This window comes from Colossoma macropomum, unplaced genomic scaffold, assembly GCF_904425465.1.
Source record: "Colossoma macropomum unplaced genomic scaffold, Colossoma_macropomum, whole genome shotgun sequence".
In the NCBI taxonomy this organism is placed as follows: domain Eukaryota; kingdom Metazoa; phylum Chordata; class Actinopteri; order Characiformes; family Serrasalmidae; genus Colossoma; species Colossoma macropomum.
Window position 1 is genome coordinate 15,408,543 of NW_023494801.1, and position 23,187 is coordinate 15,431,729.

At 38.2% G+C, this 23,187-nt stretch overlaps 1 long non-coding RNA gene across 1 annotated transcript; it reads right to left on the bottom strand.

The window, feature by feature from the left end:
• Positions 1 to 11,870: 11,870 nt before the first annotated feature.
• LOC118821517 lies at positions 11,871 to 21,562 on the bottom strand. Its single transcript, XR_005008345.1, has 4 exons — positions 21,061 to 21,562; positions 18,511 to 19,243; positions 16,857 to 17,109; positions 11,871 to 12,034 (listed from the first exon to the last, which is right to left on the bottom strand). It is a non-coding gene; the product is annotated as an uncharacterized LOC118821517 (long non-coding RNA).
• Positions 21,563 to 23,187: the final 1,625 nt, after the last annotated feature.

The following is a 23,187-nucleotide window of genomic DNA, read 5'->3' on the forward strand; positions in this document are numbered from 1 at the left end:
CAACAGGTGTTTTGAATAAAGTGGCCAGCAATGCTGCTGTGTCTGATACACTCATGCCAACATAATACAGATTAACATTCCACTACAATGTTTGTGTCCAAATAATATCCAAATAATATGGAGACAGCAATGGTTCTATGGTGATTCCTTTCTATTGATAGACAAGGTATGGAAATCTGATATATGGCAATATAAGGATTTCACATAGATTAGCATATATGGATTTCTGTCATATATTTATGTTGTTAAATGTTTATGTTGATGTGTGGCTGAAATATATGTTGAAATAAAATGGTGAATTTCAAATAAGTCAGCATATATGTCACATATATGTTCATATGTGACAAATACAAGTTAGACGTAACGGAAATCCATATATGCTAATATATCTGAAATCCATATATTGCCATATATCAGATTTCCATACCTTGTCTATCAATAGAAAGGAATCACCATAGAACCATTGCTGTCTCCATATTATTTGGATATTATTTGGACACAAACATTGTAGTGGAATGTTAATCTGTATTATGTTGGCATGAGTGTATCAGACACAGCAGCATTGCTGGCCACTTTATTCAAAACACCTATTTTGTTGACAGATCTTGTAGATATAGTAAGACACTATAGCTCATTCTTTTCCCTGCACAGTTTGTGTTAGACATCCTCTAGCCCTTTACCAGTGGTCATTTTCTGACCACAGGAAAAGCCCCCACAACACTGCTGTGCCTGATGTGCTCATACCAGCATAACATAACACCATGCCACTACTGCCTTGATGTCACTGCTGTACCGAGAATGCTCCACCGGTCCAATAATATCTAGTCATGGGGTTGAGGGTAGTTCATAAAGTGCACAGCCACAACTGGGCTACAGTCAGTAATTACAAGGCTACAAAATGCAGCTGTATGGCCTGTGGTTCTGATTAAATGGCCAATGAATGCTAGTTCAAGGTAGACATGTCTAAAAACTGGCAGTGTAAAATGTGCCCTTCCACACATAGTCTCAAAACACGTTTTGTTACTTTTAACACATATTTAACATCATATGACACAAAATGTGGGACAACAGATTAGATAGTGTTTTAATTAACATATAATGTTCTAAACACTTGTTCTAAAGTCTTTCAGATCATACCATACAGATGTGCTTTGTAGTTCTACAATTACAAACTGTAGTCCATCTGTTTCTCTGCATACTTTATTAGCCCCCTTTTACCCTGTTCTTCAGTGGTCAGGACCCCTACAGGACCACCAGAGCAGGTGTTACTTGGGTGGTGGATCATTCTCAGCACTGCAGTGACACTGACATGGTGGTAGCGTGTTAGTTTGTGTTGAGCTGGTACAAGTGGATCAGTCAAAGCAGTGTGGCTGGAGTTTTTAAACACCTCAGTGTCACTGTTGGACTGAAAATAGTCCACCAACCAAAAGTATTCAGCCAGCAGCGTCTTGTGGGCAGCGTCCTGTGACCACTGGTGAAGTATTAGAGGATGACCAACACAAACAGTGCAGTGGCAGATTAGGTACTGTCTGTGACTTTACACATACAAGGTGGACCATATCTGAGATTGAGATTGGACTGATGAATCCAAATTTGAGGGAAATATTTAAACAAATTTATATACAGCGGGTGAAATAAGTATTGAACACGTCACCAATTTTCTAAGTAAATATATTTCTGAAGGTGCTATTGACATGAAATTCTCACCAGATGTCGGTAACAACCCATCCAATCCAAAGAGATCAAAGAAATCAAACCATAGATCTCCATAAATTAAGTTATGTGTAATAATGAGAAATGACACAGGGAAAAAGTATTGAACACATGAAGAAAGAGAGGTGCTAAAAGCCATAGAAAGTCATGACACCAGCTGAAATCTATCAGTAATTAGAAAGCAATCCTGCCACTTAGTGCAAATTAATATCAGCTGGTTCAACTGATGGCCTATAAAAAGGTGTCTCATTACCAAGGTGCCACACAAGAAACATCTCATGATGGGTAAAACATCTACCAGGATGACAAAGATGAAACGAGGGTGGACATTTCAGCAAGACAATGACACACAGCCAAGGAAACTCTCAATTGGTTTCAGAGAAAGAAAATAAAGCTGCTAGAATGGCCCAGCCAATCAGTATTAAATACATTTCAGAAAGTGTGTTCAATACTTTTTCCCCTGTGTCATTTCTCATTGTTACACATAATTTATGGACATCTATGGTTTGATTTCTTTGCATGTGTGGATTGGATGGGTTGTTACCGACATCTGGTGAGAATTTCATGTCAATAGCACCTTTAGAAATATATTTACTTAGAAAATTGGTGATGTGTTGAATACTTATTTCACCCGCTGTATGTCAGGTTTCTGGAAATTTTAGTGCACACATGCTGTTTATTTGCTGAGTTAAACATATTGGAAAAAAATAAAACAAAATATTTAATGTGCCATAACATTTACACAGACCACATTTTATGTTTTTTTTTTTTTCCCCAATGTGTTAAATTCAGATTAAGCGGTAATATGTAATAATTTTACTCTAATTTCTACACACCTCGTTTCCTAATGACATGGACATCCAAACTAGCAAAGCAGCAGATGCAGTGCAGCTTGTGGAGTGTGTGTGTGTGTGTGTGTGTGTGTGTGTGTGTGTGTGTGTGTGTTGCTTTGAGGCTGAAACATGTTGATATGCACCTGAGGGCCAGATTAAGAGTAAGCCGCCTGCTCCAGCCCGAATTATCTGTCAATGAATCAGCTGCTCTCTGGTGCAGCGCCTCTGATGGCGGCAAATTACTGTGACAAAACAGCAGCGGGCAGCTGTCAGCCATGAGCCTCTCATCACGCACTACGCTCTGATGCTGGTGCAATCGCATTTCGGGTTCACCTGAACCCACAGACCGGGTCAAACCAGTCACACGCTCTTCCTGCTTCTGCTGCTGCTGACAGCCAGAGGAAAGGACACTTCTTGAAAAGACAGTTTTGTGGACATACATATTTGAGGAGTTCAGGGAGGTTTTTTTTTTGGTGACCTCAGCGACAGGAGAGGAATACTGCAAAATTGGGAGATGAACACTAACCTAGTCCAGTCACACTCATCCACCAAGCCCAGCGCAGACTCATCCAATAAACTTCTCACCTTCAAATCAGCAGCAGCACAGGCCATGAATCTGAGCAATATTAGCCAGTGAAATGCAGGGACAGGCACATGCACAGACATTTTGGGGGGCACAGTAATTAAATCAATTGCAGCATGTGGGTATTTCTATCAAAATGGGGCAGTTTCTATCTCTTACATTAGGACAACAGTTCATCAGTTAAAACTGCATATTTTATAAAATATAACTTTTTTTGAAATGATGAAAGTAAAATCTTTCACAGTTTGAGACAAAAAACAGCGAGAATAAAATGGCTAGAAATCATTTACACTGGTGACCACTGATTTCATTGGTCATTGATTTCATTGATTTGTTCCTCAGATCAATTTATGCAAATTCTAATAGAAAATGTATTATTTTAATCTAATCAAAACATATTACAGATTGTGAATGCAATAAATTACAAAGAGTAGTCGGTGAGATTTCATAAAATAACAATTTCTTTGCATCCTCAAATGCATAATCGCCCGCACAGGCACTAATGCAGCACCAGCTACCCCACAGCCCAGCACAGAACGACACAAATAACACATATACACATCTTTAAGCTAACAACAACAATTTATTTACAAAAAATGTCTCTTCTCCTATGAATGTGGCACTTCCCAAGAGCCCCCTCACATGGTCACTCTGCATGGCCACACATCCTGCGCGCCCTCTGCAGTGCAAGCCATGTAGCGGGGTACTGTTGCAGGATGCTACAATATTATGTTCGTGATGGGCGCCATGTGGTATAATAGCTTTCAAAACAAGTGGAATAATGGCTAAAAAAACTAAACCCTGTTACCATCAACCCTGTTAGCAACGGGCTGAACAGTTTAAAAAATATTTGAAAAGCTGCAAAGGAAAGAATCAGGGATGCAAATTGTCCACTTTTCATAGAATTACTTTCCCTCAACTCAGTGGAATTAAGGGCCATGGCCGTAATTTTCATGACAACACAGAGGTCTAGACTGCGGTTGTTTGGGATGGTTTTATTTCGTGCAATCATTAAATGTGGAAATGGTAACGTCCTGATAATGCAGTAACCCACTGTGCAGGAAACCCCCCATCCCAAGACTATCCAATCAGCCGTGACACAACTTCTTCTCAGCTGACCTCAGAAAAGTTGTGGTTGCCCATAAACTTGTTGCTATGTTTAGCTCTAAACCAGATGCTGTGCTCTCCTGACTGACTTTGACTTCTTGAGATTTTCAGGTATGCAAGACATGCTATAGACTAACATATGGCACAGCTATGCTGAAAAGGTGAGGGTTTATGACAGCGGTTAACTGGTTATGATTGTACAATGCAAACCCTTTAATTCATTTTTTAAACCATTCATCCCATACAGGAATATGACGTGGCAATATATGGATTTCAAATATAAGACATATATTAGCATACATATTGGCAGATTTTCCTTATATCTGACTTGTATGTAACATATATGGCCATATATGTAACATATATAACAACTTATTTGAAATTGACCATTTTCAAATATGGAACATATATTTCAGCCATTTATCAATATATACAAACATCTATGTGTAACACATATCATTAAAATATATGATAGAAAACATTATTCATGTGTGGATGGAATATATTACTCATATACCCTAGCTTCATTTTATATAATATCAGGGTTTTTTTACTGAGTGTAAGCTTGGTGTAATTTATTTACATTTTTTGCTGTCGAAAAATCATTTGGTGTTTATATCAGATATATTTGTATAATCCATCTATCAGGCATATGTATCAGACGTGATATGCATGACCCATATATTGTGCATATATGTCCAATATTTGATACTTACAAACATGTACACTAAATATGTGTGCATATATTCTGGAATATATGCCTGACACATTATGATACATATGCATATATGTCCATATATCACCACCATATATATTATTGTATGGAGTAACATTGCTAGCAAAATCAGCATTCTTTAGCCTATCCGCAATGTAGGCTACAAGCTCCATAGTTGGAGCAACTAATTTTAATTCAAAGTTGATGTATTTTCAAAGTGTGTTACCTTCTCATACTGCATCAAGCAGGAGAAAGTTCACAGTCAGCATATTGGCAACATAGTATCAAGTACGAACAATAATAAGGCAGAATGGAAGAGATGTTACATTTATAGTTCACATTTTCAGCAGTGTGGTTTACTCACTGTGTGAAGCTGGTCACTTTTCTGAAAAATGGACCTCACTAAAATCTGGATTCTAGTTACAACCCAGCTAAGGGCACAACCCTGGCAATCTGACGAACAGACTTGTTGGAAAGGTGGTGTCCTATGATGGTGGCACACTGAAAGTCACTGAGCTCTTCAGTATGACCTATTCTACTGTGTTTGTCTGTGGGGAGTGCATGGTCTTATTTTATACATTTGTGGCAAAATTAGACAATTCCACTAATTAGAAGGGTTGTCCATAAGCCTTTGGCCTTGTAGTGTATTTCTGTGGTTCTTGAACAATGGCAGAGGCCACACAAAATACAATTACTGCACAGGCCGACCAGGAGGGTACTTGTACAACACAAGGGCAAATAGACAGAGGCTCAAATCTTCTTTGGAGTCTGTCTGTGCACGTGCCTGGCAGGGATCTTTCCTTGCAATTTTTTTTGGACAGCTCCTCATACTCCTACTGAGATGACTGACAATCCTTTGAAAAAAAAAGAAAAAAGAAAAAGTCCAGAAGAATCATCCTCCACTTGGCCTGGCAAGCCTAGAAGAATGGCAAATCGCTTCCTAAGCCAAGAGCATCCCTCTCCGTGTGGGTGAAGAGGGTGAGCGCTGTCATGAGCAGATATCATGAGTCAGATGATGGAAAATTCAAAGAGCAGAAAAAAAAGAGACCCTTTCACCCATCAGCAATTTCCCTGAAGGCTCAGGGGCCGAGAGGTCAGGGAGTTCCTTACAGCGGCTTCCCTGAATTGTAGGTTTCAGAGTATACCACTACTTCTACTCCCCAAATATGGTTCATCTTACATAATACCCTCTTATGCAGCAAGGAAGTGAAAAAGAAAAAAAAAGGCGGATTGCAAATGATTATGTATGCCCCAGAGCAATGGATGACCTTTGATTTATGACACACCAATTATTCATAGTCTAATTAGGAGATAAACTTTCGCCGCGGCAACTATGTAATCTCCTTAGGCCCATATGCTCACAATAAATTAAACTCTCTAAATGGTTTCCTATGAAAGCATAAAAGCATCCTTTTCTTTGGGAAATGACACACTGTGCTGACACACTGAGTGCTCTAATGTTACAGCATGTATCACATATACAGGCAGCATCTGTAATAGGCAACATCATTAGCTGCGTGCTAGAGATACAAAAAATTAATATTATTTTTTTCTCAGTGCAAGACAGTGAATGAGTGCTATGAATCGAGTGCACAGTTCGATTTAATGCAACAAGAATGTTTCTGATATCACATATACCGATATAAACTTTAAATCAGAGTTATATTAACTCTGATTTAAAAGAAGCAACCGTAGTTTTGGGGTAGAATGTTTTGTGTTAAGAACTGACTATTGCAATTTATTACATAGGTGCTACGTGTCTTTAGTGCTCATAACAAGACGAAGGAGGTGGTCACTGCTATTTTTCGCATTAGCCTGATTGCACATCATCACTGCTAGAACAAAACCTGGTGTATATTTTTCAAAATATGTGTTAGTATAATTCTGAAATATATTTGCATGTATGTCTGACGTACAGTATATGTACATATTAAAAATGTATTAGTTGACTTGTGTGTTTGAGGTGGTAGTAACTTCAGGCTTCTGCAGATGGCATTGCACAAGGATGATTGGGCTATAAATACCTGCGGGGTGTGCAACAGGATTCATAGATTGAGAAGAGGTGGTACAGTGCAGTGACTGTCTCATTTGATGTGTGGAAAATGGGTTGTAAAGCAGATGTTAATGATTAGCAAAAAATGAATGATTGCGCTTGAGTGTGCCAAAGGCCACAGTGCGAAGGAAGCATGTCACCTACATCCAGAAACTTGTCCAGCTCATACCAAATCGAATCACAGCCGTTATTTGTGTTCATGGAGGTATTACACGCTATTAGGTACGTTTCAGTCACGTGACTTTTTTGTGTTGGGCGAGCTTATATGTCAATATATTGGCATGTATTTAAATGCTATAAAATTGCACAAGACCCTGTCTAAAGAGGGGGTGGAACCCCTGTCTCCCACATGAGGAGCATGAATATTAACCACTACACTCCAGATATAACGAATAAAATGATTTTAAAACACTGGTAAACTAAGAATTGATTATAGCCTAATCTTTACTTAATAGCATCAATAAAAATTTTGATTACCCTGGATTACAAAGCTTGACTTTGAAGGCAGCAAATGAATGTATATTTCTTAGTTTGAAACAGATTATGACACATACTCACATATGATGCACATATATTTTGTATATGAAAAAATGTATGCATATTCATTTTTCTACATTTGGAACTTTGGTGCTAAGATATCACATATACTGGGATTTATTGCACATAAACCAGCTGGCCACCTTAGGATCTCTTTGTGTTTACACTCTTTTATCAGCTCCACTTACCATAAAGGTGCACTTTGTAGTTCTACAGTTACAGGCTGTAGTCCACCTGTTTCTCTGCATACTTTGTTAGCCCCCTTTTGCCCTGTTCTTCAGGGGCCAGGACCTACACAGGACCACCACAGAGCAGGTATTATTTGGCAAGTGGATCGTTCTCAGTGATTATTAGTGGTGGCCTGTTCGGGTGTGTTGTGCTGGTACGAGTGGATCAGACACAGCAGTGCAGCTGGAGATTTCAAACACTGTTCACTGTGCACTATATCAGACACTTCTGCCTCATTGATAGAGTATGCAGAGAAACAGAAGGACTACAGTGTGTAATTGTAGAACTACAAAGTGAACCTATACTGTATTTGGAGCTGCTAAAATTGGTAAAGAATATAGATACAAGAAGATGTACTTAATGAAGTGGCTGGTTGGTTATTATGTTAAAAACAAAATTAATGAAAATGAAAATGACGAAAAAGGAGATAAAGGGCTGTTTTGATACGCATTTACAGGGGTCTCCCTCTCAAAGCACAAAATTCTGGGTGAAGATTATTAAATTAAACCAACTACTCTGTTTTACTAAGGCTAGTAAATACTGACTTGATGATTATGCGTATTATTTAATACCTGTGAAAAGCTTTTTTTTTTCATCCAACAAAAAAAAAATTACTCAATGTTATGATTTATATTCTGAAAATAATTGTACTTTCTCAAAGAGTAATGACTCATTATTTTCATACACTAAGTCAAAATCTCAACAGGTCATTGTTTTAACACAATATTTATATAATATATATAATTTTGTCATTATTTTTGAGAGAAAAAAAATGCTCGACATAAAAAGTCAAAACATAAACACACTTTAGCCAGAGAATGAAAGGGAAGAAGGCAAAACAATTACAAACAAACAACTATTTCTTTTTGCCTACTTGACAGAACAGACTTCCATACAACAAGGATGTGAGCAAAACAAGGGTTTGTATTGCACTGGTCGTATGTTAAACACAGTATTGCGCCTCTGCTCCTCTGTATGAAAAAAAGACAATCTGCTAAATTGGCCACCCCCACAAGCACAGATTGTCTGTAGAGCGACAGTAATTAGCGCCTCTTTTAGCAAATCCTCCCCATACAGTGTATTTAAATTTGTTTGTGTAAGAAAATGACTTGGCTGTGTTAATTATGCCTTCACCTAGTGCTGTGGTCTTATTTTGGCAACCAGATTTTGACTAAAGAAAATAAAGGCAAAGTGAATGTTGCCGTTTCTTTTTTTACTTCTGCATTGATACCATATTACAGAGCAAAAACCATGAAACATATTGTATCATTACACCTCCACTCTAGTCACTCTGTCACTGTGGTTTCTGACAGGTTTGTCGCAGTGTGGAGTGACTTCTGTTACTGATCCTACTGAAACTAAACATGTTTTCTAGACAGATATTGACTCTTTGTAGGGGTAGAGTACAGCCTGCTAGCTTGCTGAAGTCCATCTGTAGATATTTGCCTTGCAGCTGTTTAGTCTGTACGTACTGTGGGTAAATTAAGCAGAGATTCAGTACAGTAGTTTACACAAAATACTTTCTATATCTTGTTTACTTGGTATTCAGAAGAGCAGAGAGCACTGATTGTAAGTCTGATAAAATCAAGCACAAAACTCAAGGTTGTAAACCATGCAAATTTAGCTCAGAACACATTCCACATATATACATATACACACACATGCACACCTCTCTCTCTCTCTCTCTCTCTCTCTCTCTCTCTCTCTCTCTCTCTATATATATATATATATATATATATATGGAGAGAGAGGTTTTGTTCCTACAGCAGTGATATATATCTGAAAATGAGTCACACATCCTACAAACTTAAATATGTCAATTTTCTGCAAATATTAGAGCACAAACTTGATTTATTTGCTGAGTGTAGCATAGTGGAAAAAAAATAAAACATAAAATAGAAAACATGCCATACATTTTTCACCGCCTACGTTTTATATATAATTTATTTTGCCAAAAATTTAAATCATGCAAGGGTACTGCATAAGTACAAACAAAAAAGTGTGATATCATTTGTGCTTAATAATTTCATAAGAAATAGAGATCTTATGAATAACATTCTGAAAATGTGGACGATGAGAACGAGACCTTTAATAAGAAACAAGTAGAAACGATTTAGCCCACGGAAATGATGATTGATTACTTTGAATGATTACCTTTATTTAACACTAATAAATGCAAACATGCGAACAGTAAAATGAGGCTGTTTTATCAATTCCAGAAGATGCTGTATGTTAAGCATTCTTCAAAATTATGTAATATTAACTATACTATATACTCTATCATAAGATATCATGGTAATATTTCAGGTAAGAATATTACAGTATCCAGGGGAGGTGCATTAAGAATTGACCATTACCCATTACTCTTCATTATGTAAACATCATCTACAGTATATTTCCAGCAGTTTGTAGACAACTGCTCATCCAATGCTACCTCTGAAATCAAGGGTATTAATAGAGAGTTTGTCCCCCTTTGCTGCAGTAACAGCCTCTACTCTTCTGGTATGGATTTAAACTAGATGTTGGAACAATGCTGTGAATTGACCATTTGCAAAATAATGACTGACATGCCTCTCAGCCAATCAGAATTGACCCTAAGCGCTCCTTCACTCTGTCAAGAGAAGGAAAAAACGTGCCTCGGAACAGAGCTGCAGTGAGAATGGTGGTGGCAGTAAATCAGTTAGAATTATGCGAGTTGCATAATTTAAAGTGCCCTGCAACTAATTTGAAACTGAAACTGTTGTGGGTAACTCAACTTCGTGAAACAAGTTTAATGAAGCCACCAACCCAAACGCCCACATGGCGTGATCATGTTGCATTACATACTTTCAAACCATTGATTTCACTGGATTGGTGGACAAGAAAATGAAACAGAAGATTTGCTGATATGTAAATTATATGTAAATCACACATATATGTAAATTATATGTAAAACTGGTGGAGTAATCAAATCTGTGCAATTTTATTTTTTAATTGCTTTGGGTAAAGTTGCACAGAAGTTATATTGCAGATGACTCAACATGCAACTAGTTGCATGAAAGTTTCACCACGTAAAGCCAGCTAACACTGGCTTAATCATTAGAGGAGCTAATGATAAAGTCAATGTTAGTAAAGAGGCAGATTTCTTAACTGTAATCTGCTCCTTATTAGATGTGAAAATCTGACACTTTAGCATCCTGTCGCTAAAGGATTCTCTGGTTTGCTAAACGTGAAAGAGGTTTCTAGAATCCTTATTTAAAATGGTCTATATTCACATCTATTCTTAAATATGTAGGTCTGTATGGAACACATTGTAAAGCCAGATTATTTCTGAATAAATAATCTAAAATAAAATAATTTTTTTTTGTGCTACTAAACTTTTAATCTGCTTGTATAAATGCTATGGATGCTAGCCTGAGCTGAACGTTTGATAGACACAACAACAGTAGGCAACAGGAGGCAAGTCAGAATTGCAAATGGTCAACCAACTGGATACTTCTGGACATATAGTGTACATATGCTCATACAATATTGAATAACTTGTAGATGCATGCTGAAGAAATAATACATGAACTCATGAGAAAATGTAAACAATACAGAGAATAAAATACATAAATATGTAGACAGCATTATGCTTGCTGTTGAGCCCCCAGTGTTGTGAATGAGACACATCCATAAAAAGACATTCACAGAAAGAGCATAACTGGTACAAACAGTCTTTTCCATTCTATTAATTTAGCTATTGATTACATTTGTAGGCAGGTACTCCTTAATCTGCACCCCAGTGCAGCTGAAAAGTAAGCCTCCCAGATTTGTTCCGAAAAGCACCCAAGCCATGTGTTGTAGTGTGAAGTGGTGGAGTGTTAAAATCAGGGTCTAGGATTTTCTGACTGATCGACTGCAGGCTCTCAGTCACGTCTCACAGCCATGCATGCCTGGACAGAGCAGCCGGAGGCAAACTGAGCCGAAACGAGGAGGGGAGCACCATCCTTTTCAAATCTTTTGCACATTTTTTACATAAGAAGTTATTCACTCACCCTTATTTATTAATTTAGCAATTTTTTGCCCCCCTAATTTGTTTCCTTTGATAAAATTTGTGAAATTTTGTTGTTTTTTGGGGGGTTTTTTTTGGATGCTAGTTATGATAAGGGTGGGGCTTAGTCTAAGGGTATGTTACTGAGCTGGTATAGCCAGGAAAATTCCATAACCGTGATGTCTCCGTTTGTTCTAAGTTCTGGGCGGCAGCCGCCAGAAGACTGTCTGGATTCATCAATGAGCAGAAATCTCTGTGGGAAATAAGAGAAAATGACAGCCTTTAGAATTGACAGACAGGACACCAGACTTCAGATTACTGTTAAGTGCAAAAATGAAAGAAAATGATGGAGTTCAGAAGTGACAGACAGAATGACAGACTTCAGCCCTGAGAACGTGAGCTGAGTTCGCCAGTCACATGTTCTTCAGCTCCAGATAACAGGGCATTTTGCCATTATGACAATGAATCATAAACAGAGGCTTGAAGTCCTAAAGGTACAGTGATTTCACAGTGACTAAATGGAGACCCTGCTGCTTGAATTACTGAAAAAAAGGCATTGGAGGAATCTTGTCTCCTTCAGATTCACATACTGAGCTCCATAAGAAGAAGCCCACAGCCAGCAGTCTGACTATATGCTTTATTTGTGATTGTGTTGATTTGACTGTCGTTGTAAACTGGAGTTTCTCGTCTCTGGTCCTGTCGTCCATCTGCTCTGCAGTTAGTGAAACTTTTAGATAGTTGCAGGTTGCGAATTGCATAAAACATAGCTGGACAGTTATATAATGTAAATGTACATAACTGGAGAGAAACATAACTTGACAGGTGTGCAAAGCAATTAAAAAATAGCCAAAGTCTTATGCAACACATTTGAATATTGCACTGGTTAGCAACTATAGTAGTTAGTATTTTTCATTTATCACATTGTTCTGGTAGCCTCTTTCTGCCAGCAGAATGGAAATCAACTTTATATTTTTAATCTTGTTAGACAAATTCCTTTCCCCCATAATTCTGTTTTCAGATTAACTAGGACAGTGTTGCCTCTCTGTCTCTGTGAAATGTTTGACTCTGTAGTCCAGATGGGCTGCATTTCTAGACTGCAAAGAGTGGAAATTGAGAGTGTTGACCAGCTTTTAGCTGCAGGACAGCATTTAATTACAAATTAATAGTTTTGTCCACCACATATTACATCATTCACATCAATGTTTTGCTTGCCAGTTTATCATTTACATCAACATTTTTTCTCCACTAAATCTTCTGTGACAGCTCTGTTCCAATGATAACTGATCATCTTCACATTGAATTATCAGTCTATTTAGGCTTCAGCAGAGCTCAGTAACAGATTAACAACTGACCACATTGATTTCTCAGTCTACTCAGGCTTTAGTAGAGCACAGTAACAGCTCAATTACTGATCATGTTGATTTATCAATCTATTCAGGCTTTAGCAGAGCTCAGTAACGCTAAGATTAACAACTGACTCATCACATGAATTTATCAATTTACTCAGACTTTAGCAGAGCTCAGTAACACTGAGATTAACTGACTCATCACATGAATTTATCAATTTACTCAGACTTTAGCAGAGCTCAATAACACTGAGATTAACTGACTCATCACATGAATTTATCAATTTACTCAGACTTTAGCAGAGCTCAGTAACACTGAGATTAACTGACTCATCACATGAATTTATCAATTTACTCAGACTTTAGCAGAGCTCAATAACACTGAGATTAACAACTGACACATCACATTAATTTGGCAGTCTACTCAGACTTTAGTAGAGCTCAGTAACACTGATATTAATGATTGATCATCCCACTGATTTATCAGTCTACTCAGGCTTTAGCAGAGCTCAGCAACTCAGTAACTAAAACATTTTTCAATTTTTTTTAACCATTAATGGCTGAGGTATACATACAAAGCATTGTAAGGTAAAATATTCCCTGCTTTTTTATATATAAATTTTGCACTATTTTACCATTATCAACATTACAAACAAAACTCAGAATACAGATTCTTTTGGATAGTAAACAAAATTGCTATATTTGCGTTGTGGACATCACAATGGCTGGTTCCTATCACCAGCACTGTAATGACATCTGAGTCAATAATTTTCCCTACAATGATCCATTTCACATCCAGCCACTCTGAATGACGTTGTTTATGTCTCAAGGACTAAATAATGTAGACATTTTGAACAATTTGGTGGAATTCACCTTTAAAGTGTGTGTTGTCAGTGGATGGTGAGGTTTACCTCACAGATGAATCCAAAGCTGATGTTTTTTATATGCTGGTTTTGGAAATGAATTGATAACAACCCTCTCAGAGTATCAGATGTATTTTATATGTCTCTGCAGCCACGTCTTTTGACCATATCTTGAACTTCAAATGAAATATTCACGACAAACACTGGAGCTACTTCACTCAGACTACCTCTGCGTGACATGAGCAACGCAGCAGTGTGTGCTACAGCTTTCACGCACTGCCCATTCACACATACAGCTTTTGCCCTGTGGACTGAGGCAGCATTCACGCTGTCACAGTGTCACTTTTCCTGTGTGTCTCATTCCCTTTAAATGGAGCCATTGTTTGCTGCTCGCGCTGCCTGCATGAACGCTCTGACCTAATAACATGGACAGTCCATGTTGCTCACACGACATAGAGGTGAGGCTGAGTGTGGGAACTGCATTTAAAAATGCAGATGCTATTATGCATATATAACATAAGAAGCCAAGGCAATTCACAGCCCCCACCAGAGCCTGTGCCCATATGCAAGTGCAATACCAGAAGCTACACCACTGTTTTGGACAGTTTATGCCTGTATTTATTGTGTGCCTGCCTGCTGCTGTTTTACAGTAAACGCTGCAGTGTGTCATGGAGTTGCTATATCTCTTTCCTCACTCAACACATGTCTGTAGTGAGAAGAAATGACAAAGCTGACAGTTTGACTTTGACAAGAGCTGTGAAAGTACAAAACTGTGCAGTGCAGTTGAGCTGCAGGACTGGAGTTGGAATGAAGTGTAAAAGGCATCAGGTTTCTCCGCAACTCCGATCTGGAGGGCTCACACAAACCTGATTCAACTTAGAAGTTAAAGTCAATGTGAATTAGGAATCTAGTGAATTAGAATTAGAATTTTAAGGTGCTTTCCATCAGAATGTAATGACTTTAATGTCATTACATTCTGATGGAATGAAAACAAGAATTGTCTTTTAAATAATATATGTTGTGCTTAATATAATAATGGACATGATTATATGAGCTAACAAGATGGAAAAAAAAGTTTGATTTCAGGTTAATTTTGATGATCAGGTTTAGTTAGCATGGGCAAAAATCACCAAACAGTGCTGGAACAGAACTGGACATCCCAGTACTAAACTTAAATCTTCAACACACACTGGTCGCTACAGTTGCTGAACAGATCTAAACCTGCAGAAGGTGGGGTTAATGGATATGAGTCACTGCTTCTAAAAACCTTTTAACAGGCTCGTGAGGTCAATACTACTGTAAAGTATTGTAAGAATCATAGAGCAGTGGTTGCCAATCCTGGCCCTGTATCATTTTCTCTGCTCTAACACACCTAATTAACAGCTGAAGTTGGGTGTCAGAGCAGAGAAAACATTCATTTTCACTGTCGTAAAAACTTTTCATCTTTTTTTTTAATGTGAGCTAATGTAATGAGTGCAGGTGTTATTATCTGCGTGCCATTATTTTTTTCAATACAGCAGGGTTGTGAGATATGCACTGTGAATTGAGTATGGTAAGTTTTTATGCAGTTTTTTCACAGTAATGTTGGTAGAATATATTTTGATGGATGATCTACAAAACTGGAAATAGAAATAGATTTTTGAATTTAAAGGTGAGCAAATAAGTGTACATTTTTAAAATTATTTTATTGGGTTTAAATGCTATTTTTTGGCAGTTGCATATGATTTTTTATACGAAGTCTGCAGCTGTGCTATCTGTTTTCTCTCGGCAGGGGCAGCTTTGTGGAAAAGTGTGATTTTGTTTTGCAACAAGGGGTTTTATCCCTCCTCTTTCACCACTCATTGTTTGCTCATGGATCAACAAAGAGTCACAACATTTCACACTGAGAGTGAACAGTGTCCTAGTTAATCTGATATCAGAATTATGAGGAAAATGTTTAATTTGATTAAGCAGCTTAGATAATGTGTGTTTGTGTGTTTTTTTATTTTTTTTTATAATACCCTAGTCAATTTCTAGTTTAATGGCAGAATGGCCACTAGGGGGACAGAAGCTGCAATAATATTGGCGATGTTAGACATTCTGACATGAATTTGAATAGTTCTGACTATTTTATTAAAAATGCTTGCAATATTCCTAAAAGACACAATCAAAAAAAAAATCCTGGGCAACACGTTATTAGGATAGCCCACATAGATGCTTTGTAGATGCTTAGTTCCCTTTCAAATTACATTCAACTACTTATATATTTAATTGACCATAATTTTCTTTAACTCTAAACCTGGCTCTAATCCTAACCTTAACCTCAACCCAAAGCCCAACCCTCACCTTGGGCTAAATCCTAACCCTAACACCACCACTGTTTAGAATCAATCAGAGTTTCAACAGATAGTTTGTTAACAATTTGAACATCTGTGGATAATCTATAGGGGACTGTAGCGGACTATCCAAATAAAGTGAGACCAAATCCAGTTCTGCATTTGAAATTATTTATCTTTTAAGAAAATTATGTGTTAACAATAGTTACACCTGCTGTCTTGTTTTGGCGTTTGAACGTTGACTGAAAATATAAAAGCAAAATTAATATTGGATTTTTTTTCCATTTACTGTATTGAAAATGTACTGTATTGTGGTGTTAAAACCACAATAATCCAAGTAACTTTTTGGACCATTTCTATTTGTCCATTTGTCATGATATTGTCACACAATTTGAGGAGCACCTGGTGTTGCAAATGTATAAAAATAAAATAATAAACAAAAAAAAATTGTGTTATGATGTTATTTCGAAGCAACAGTTTGCAGGCCAGGTGTCCTCCAGGACCAGAACTGGGAATGACCATCACAAATGACCCCCTGTTTCTGAACTTACATGTCCACATGCGGATGCACATGCCACACATGGCGATTACATTGGCGATGCTGAGAGCGCGACCACACTCTGGGCTCATCAGGCAGTTCTTGGTCTTCATGCAGCACTGCATGCAGCAGTTGGGCCCGGAATCTGAGCGCTTCTTATCAGCAGACTGGCTCGCGGCCACGTTGCTCGTGTGCTGCTGCCTAACGACATCGGGGTAGCCCTGCTTCATATAATCCTCCTCCATGGCCAGCGTCCCAGCTCCGGCCTGCGGGAGAGTGTGAAGGAGACAGGGGGTGACAGACGGACTCATGGGTAAAGAGAGCCAATCAATGCTAATTCTGTTCCGGTATCTCAGACCTTCCTTTCATTGTCATTAACTGATATGGAAATAGGTCGATGCTGTATGGATCATCGCGCCTACTATCTGCACGCTGCTGACATACACCAGTCCTTGGCAAATACCCAAAGGAAAGTTTGGATGTTGGTTCAGACCTTCAAGGGCAATTAGCTGTGTACTGATGGGCTTTAGGCACTTCCAGTTCCACCTGAAACGGCCACCATAAACTCTTAAAACTAAAAGTTCCTAAATAATTAATGGGTTGAATATGTGGATGTAGAAAATGTGGTATAGAACCTTTAGATTACGTGGAGGTTCTTTTTCCATAAGTTTTTCTTGCCAATTTAGTCATTACTAATGCCACCTGCTATTTAGGCCCTCCTTATCAAATGATGCTACCAGTCTGGAAGGGTGAAGGCTAGCATGTGCTTGTTCTAGGTCACATGACTGGACAGGTCAATACACCTGGAGGAGAATGCTAAATGTTAATTATGATGTGTCAGCTATAACAGATACCCCTGTTGGATTAGCATCGCATTGAGTGTACACTAATGTTTTGTAGGCTTGCTCATCACTCTGAGACAATAATAATGCTTCGTAACATATCACACAGTGCATTATGGGTATTCCCTATCCAATAGGTAACATAATTTGTGAACTACCTGCCTTGTACACTAAACATTCTCCTCTATGCCTTGGACACCAAAACAACACAAGTCCAAAAATAGTGCACTATATAGTGAATAGAGCATAGTTTCAGACCTAGTCATAGTTTTTGGGTGCTGTCACCTCCTCGAATGCTTTCCTCCACTTTCCATTTCATGATTCACAAGTCACAGCACACATAACCATTAAAAAACTGAGTGATACACTACAAATAGAATCACATGGCCTAGTCACCTGTCTTTCCTCTTTGGATTTGAATCATTAACTTTAGCTCTTGGCTAACAACTTTATTATCATAGCACTGCAGGGGGAGAACAGAGACACTTCCATCAGACTGTGAACATTTTTGAGATAGAAGAAAAACAATGGAACCCATGTTGGCTCCTTTGTGCCCTCTCCTAGTGCAGTAAAAGGTGAAAGCGAAGGCCAAAGGAATGGATCAAATTACCAAACAGCGGTGCACTTTCAATTTAATGTACCTTCTCTAACACACAGTTTTATGTGCTTTATTTTTCTCAAACCTTTCCCAGGCCCTGGTGCTGGTTATTCTTTTTTAAGAAACCGAATTAGCTGGAATTAAAACCTTCAATCACACTGCTGTCACCTAACCGGAGAACAGAGAACACAATAATAGCTGAGCCTCATCAAATAGTCTTTATTTACCTCACACGGTTCTGTGCTGTCTTCTTTTTCACCCTTCAAAATGTGCTCCAAATAAGCCACAAAAAGATATATACTCCTTTTTCAATGTCTTGAATTGAGATGGAGCTGTCTTCGTGTTGTCTTCGCTGTTGACAGAGCCAGTCTTCAGGGCAGTGGCCCTCTTTCACTCACAAAACAGAACCAAAAAACTTGTCTAATTTCATCTTCGGCTGTGGGTTGGTGCATTCCCGTGGGTGTGCATTCAGGTTTTTCCAGCCCGTCCCCTTCAAACAGGCACATTTCTGAGGTCCTTGCATGTCAAAGAAGCCTGTGTACTACTTCCTTTTCTTGCCTGAGTGCGCAAACGCTTTCATCATTTGTAGGTCATCCAAAGGAATTTCACAAATGCTAGGTGGAGGAATTATTTCCAAAGCATAAGTGTAATTCATTGCCAGAATGAGTCTACAGAATGTACAGCGTACAATATAAGTCAGTGATATATTACTGTGTGTATTTTATTTACAAAAGACATGAGTCTCTTCAACTCTGGAATGTGAGAAGATTCTAGATCTTCATACACTGTCAGATGTTCATAAATAAACCCAATGCGGTCACACAGTGCTGCAACCAGTGGCAACTGAGGGAGGTGAGAGATGCTCATCCATCTGGTCCGACAGCTCCCAGAAATACCGAAGCTTTCAGCTCGTCATGTCCTCAGCCATCTAAACCACCTGTCCTCCATTCAGAAAAGCATCTACAGACCAAAGAGAGGTTAAGTCATGTAAACACAAAAATATTCCTGAGTTAAAACCTCATATCTCCAAAATAATAACTTTACAGGAGAAGGAAAAAACCTACTTTACTTTTAATGCAAGTTAGTGGAACCAGACTAATTTTAAGCTGTTTCTTTTGGTCCATTCTTCATGAAATTAAATGATTGTCAAAAACTGAAAAACGTCAAAAATGGAGATACAAGGTTTTCTTCTGACAGCAGTGATATATATAGGACAAATCATTGTTTACTTGTAATGGAAATGTAACGTAACAAGATTTCTTCCAAGTAATTTTGGACCACAATGAAATTCGAACACAATGCAACCTTTTAAATTGTGCAGTGCAGAGTTGACACTAACATTCACACAATCAACTACGCAATAACACCTTAGCTAACAGCCAGGGGATGTTTCTGAGGAGATTAGATTTAAGATAATCAACTTACATAAATAAGACGAACATCAAAGGAAAATAAGTTAAATTAGGCTTATATTATGAAAATTTAAGTAGGTGGAGCTTAATGGTCCAAATTGCAAATTAGTTTGTTTCAAGCCAAAGTAATCATGAAAAAAAAATAATTTTATCTCTAAAAATTTTGGTTTAGGAGTTACAAAGCCAAATGCATTAGGCTTTGCAATAGCTCACTGTGCATCTGTGTAGTGGCATTGAGTACTAACTAATAACGAAGTTTCATGTGTCTATGACTTATGGTTTGGTCTGCCTATATTGTTGTGTGGTATTATATTGGTAATAATAATAATAATAAGCAGAAGAAGAAGAAGAAATGTCAAAGCCAGACCACATCAAAACTGTGAGTAGCAAAAAAGACATACATGAGCGATAGACTAAATAGCAAATCCAAAAACATGCAACTGTAAAAGCCAAAGATAGAAAACAAGTCAAACCAACAGTAAAAAAGGGGAATCTGAGAACAAGAAATGATAACAGGAAAAGTCATTAACATGAAAAGATCAATCAAGAAAAGAACACTCGATAGGCAGCTGACACGGACAGTGTTACAAACAGACAGGTCTATATAGCAGATAGGAAATAAATATGAGTTGCCCTGGATCTGGGTATGTGTCCTTGATTGGTTAAGTCTGTGACATGAGTGTCCAGAGAATTATAGGGTGGTAGTGAGTGGAATTGATGGAGGCAGAGGGGAGACCTGGAAGTTTGACACCTCACTGCATGCCTGATTTCATTTAGTGAAGGGCTGATTGACAAACTAGCAAACTAGTTTTTGGACGGTAGCTGTAAATATTGAGCCTTCTCGAGGAGAGCTTTGGAAACAGTTATGCTACCAAACATTAAATCCAATGAATTGTTTATTTGTTTACTTGTATCATACTAATGTTTGTTCTTATCGACTGAACGAAACATTTACTGCCCAAATTAATAGCTGTACAAGTTTTTGATGTGTGTGTGAGTCTCTATCTGCCCATTTCGTCTCTTAGACCCCCCCCCCTTTTTCATACACACACACACATACATTGTGGTCCCCACAAGGAAGAAAGGTCTCCTCAACATGAGTATATAAACAAGTTTTGGTCCCCACAACGTGGCGTAAACATGGCACATGGCACACACACTTGTGTGCATGTGTGTGTGTAATATTTATGTCTGTGTCTGTGTGTGTGTGTGAGAAGGAAATCTTAGAGAATTTAAGCTGCACTAGCCTGAAAGCAGCTGTTGCAAACTGATCGCACAGAGGCCCATGCACTTAAAGGTTGAACTGAGGACAGCAGTGAGTAAACTTTAACTCTAGTGCTAGTCAGCAGCAAGACGGTTACTCACTTTCTGTGCAGCGGGCTCTCTGAGGCTGTTCCGAGCTGGTGAAGGCCAGGCAGTAGTTAGCCAGCCTTGTGCACATGTACCAGAAGGTGTAGCGGCAGTCACGGGCACACGCTCCACAGAAGCCGTCCAGACATAGCTGGCAGCAGACATCACAGCAGCGGTCAGCAAACGGCCCGGCCTGAGAGCACGGGCTGGACGTCTTGCACCAGCTCAGTCCCATTGTCCCACTCCCTCTCTCCAGCACTATTGACATGGGCTACAGGCCACAGATAGTGAAAACACAGATGATTCCAACGTCATTCTTCCACAAGTGCGTCATCTGGGAAAGCCATGCTTGTTGGGCTGATTTCTTATGCTCCTGTTTGCTGTACCAAAGAACTGAAGAGAAAAGACAGGCTCTGTTTGTTTGGAGTGAGTTCTTATAGGCCTCAGGGTCGTCTACCATGCAAAGTCAATGATTAGACAGACCATCCCGTGATTAGCAGATAGCACAGTGGCTCCATGGGTGATGGCCTAATAGGTGTGAATGGTGCTTTGGAATGGGGGCACTTTCAGTTTCAGGCTGGAATTGTTTCAGAACCGAAGGTTTTATCTTATCAGAGTGACTCACAGTGCTTATTCACTCAAGTCTGTGTCAGCAGGATACTTACTGTGCTATTTCCAAATGCCATTTTCAAATAGCGCAGCAAATGGTTAACCTCTAAAGCCACAAGTGTCCATATCTGGGTCCAAACTTCAGTTCCTCTCCACTTCCTCGGCATTCACATAACCACAGAACATTCACAATAGTTTTATAAAATGAATAATTCATAGCAGTTAGCGACTAATATGTCTTAGGGTTAATGTTTTGTGCCAGCTAAGCCCTTATTTTCGATGGACAGTATTTATGAATGATCATGTCATATTATTCTTAATTTGATGGAAGAAATAAAAACAGTTTAAACTGCTCGTAACTAATACTTTGGGTGTATTTTACAAACTCATCCAAGTAGATTTTGCAGAACTAATGATTTGACCATTTTCTTTTCTCAAACTGTTATTGAAAGCACACAAATGTTTCTGCTGTGCAATAACTGCATCACTAAAGCTACTTGTTACTTTGTGCATGCACTGGCTTCTATAAGCACTGTTGCCTTTGATACACAGCACATTGCTAAGAGATACAAATCATAGTGTTACTAAGTGACCAGGATACTCTCAGTAAAATTAAACAAGGATTTTAGAACTCAAATTCTGCTCATACCAATAGCTAAAATGTAAATGTGATTTTCAAAACAAAAGTCAAAATAATTATTTGTTTTCTTGATTTTCTAACATACTCAGAACAATGTCTTATTTTCCCAAAATATAAGGGTAATGCTTCATTTGGATGGTCCACTGTAGATGCTTTGTAAATGCTCAGTCTGTTTATAAGTAACATTCAACTAAATATCTATTAAATGCAAGTGAACTACAAGTTGTGAAACTCTTTCAGTGTGAAAGAGTTTATTATATCTATCCCTACTCGTAACCCTAACCTCAAGGCTGAACTCACATCTTCTCCTAACCTTAACCCTAACCACAGTGTTGTTGTTAATCAACTGAACATTACTGGAAAGTTTGTTAATGATTTAAGTATCTGTAGAGCATCTATAGGGGACCATCCAACTAAAGTGTGACCAATATAAGTAATTACATAAAAAAATCACATACACATAAAATTAGTTATTTTTAGACTGAATAAGTAATTTAAACCTGAAACAGAGGATTAAAAACTTTTTTTTCCTATCTGACAAAAATAGGCTTCCATACTAAAGCATGTGAGCCAAACAGAGATTTATATTGTGCTGGTTATTTGTTAATGACAAATTTGTGCCTGTGTTCATTTGCGTGAAAGTTCTTAGTAGAAAACCTGCTTATTTGTCCACCCCCAGCAGCTCAAACTGTCTAGAGACTGACGGTAAATAGTGCCTCTTTTAGTAAATCTGCCCCATAAACTGCATGTAGGTTTATTAAGTGAGGGCCCATTAGAGTTTAATGGGTTAAATATTTCACATAAGCCTATGAATAGACTATGGACATTAGTCTAATACTATTTAGTAACTACTATGAATCATCCTGTAACTACCATTAACCTAATATGTAAAT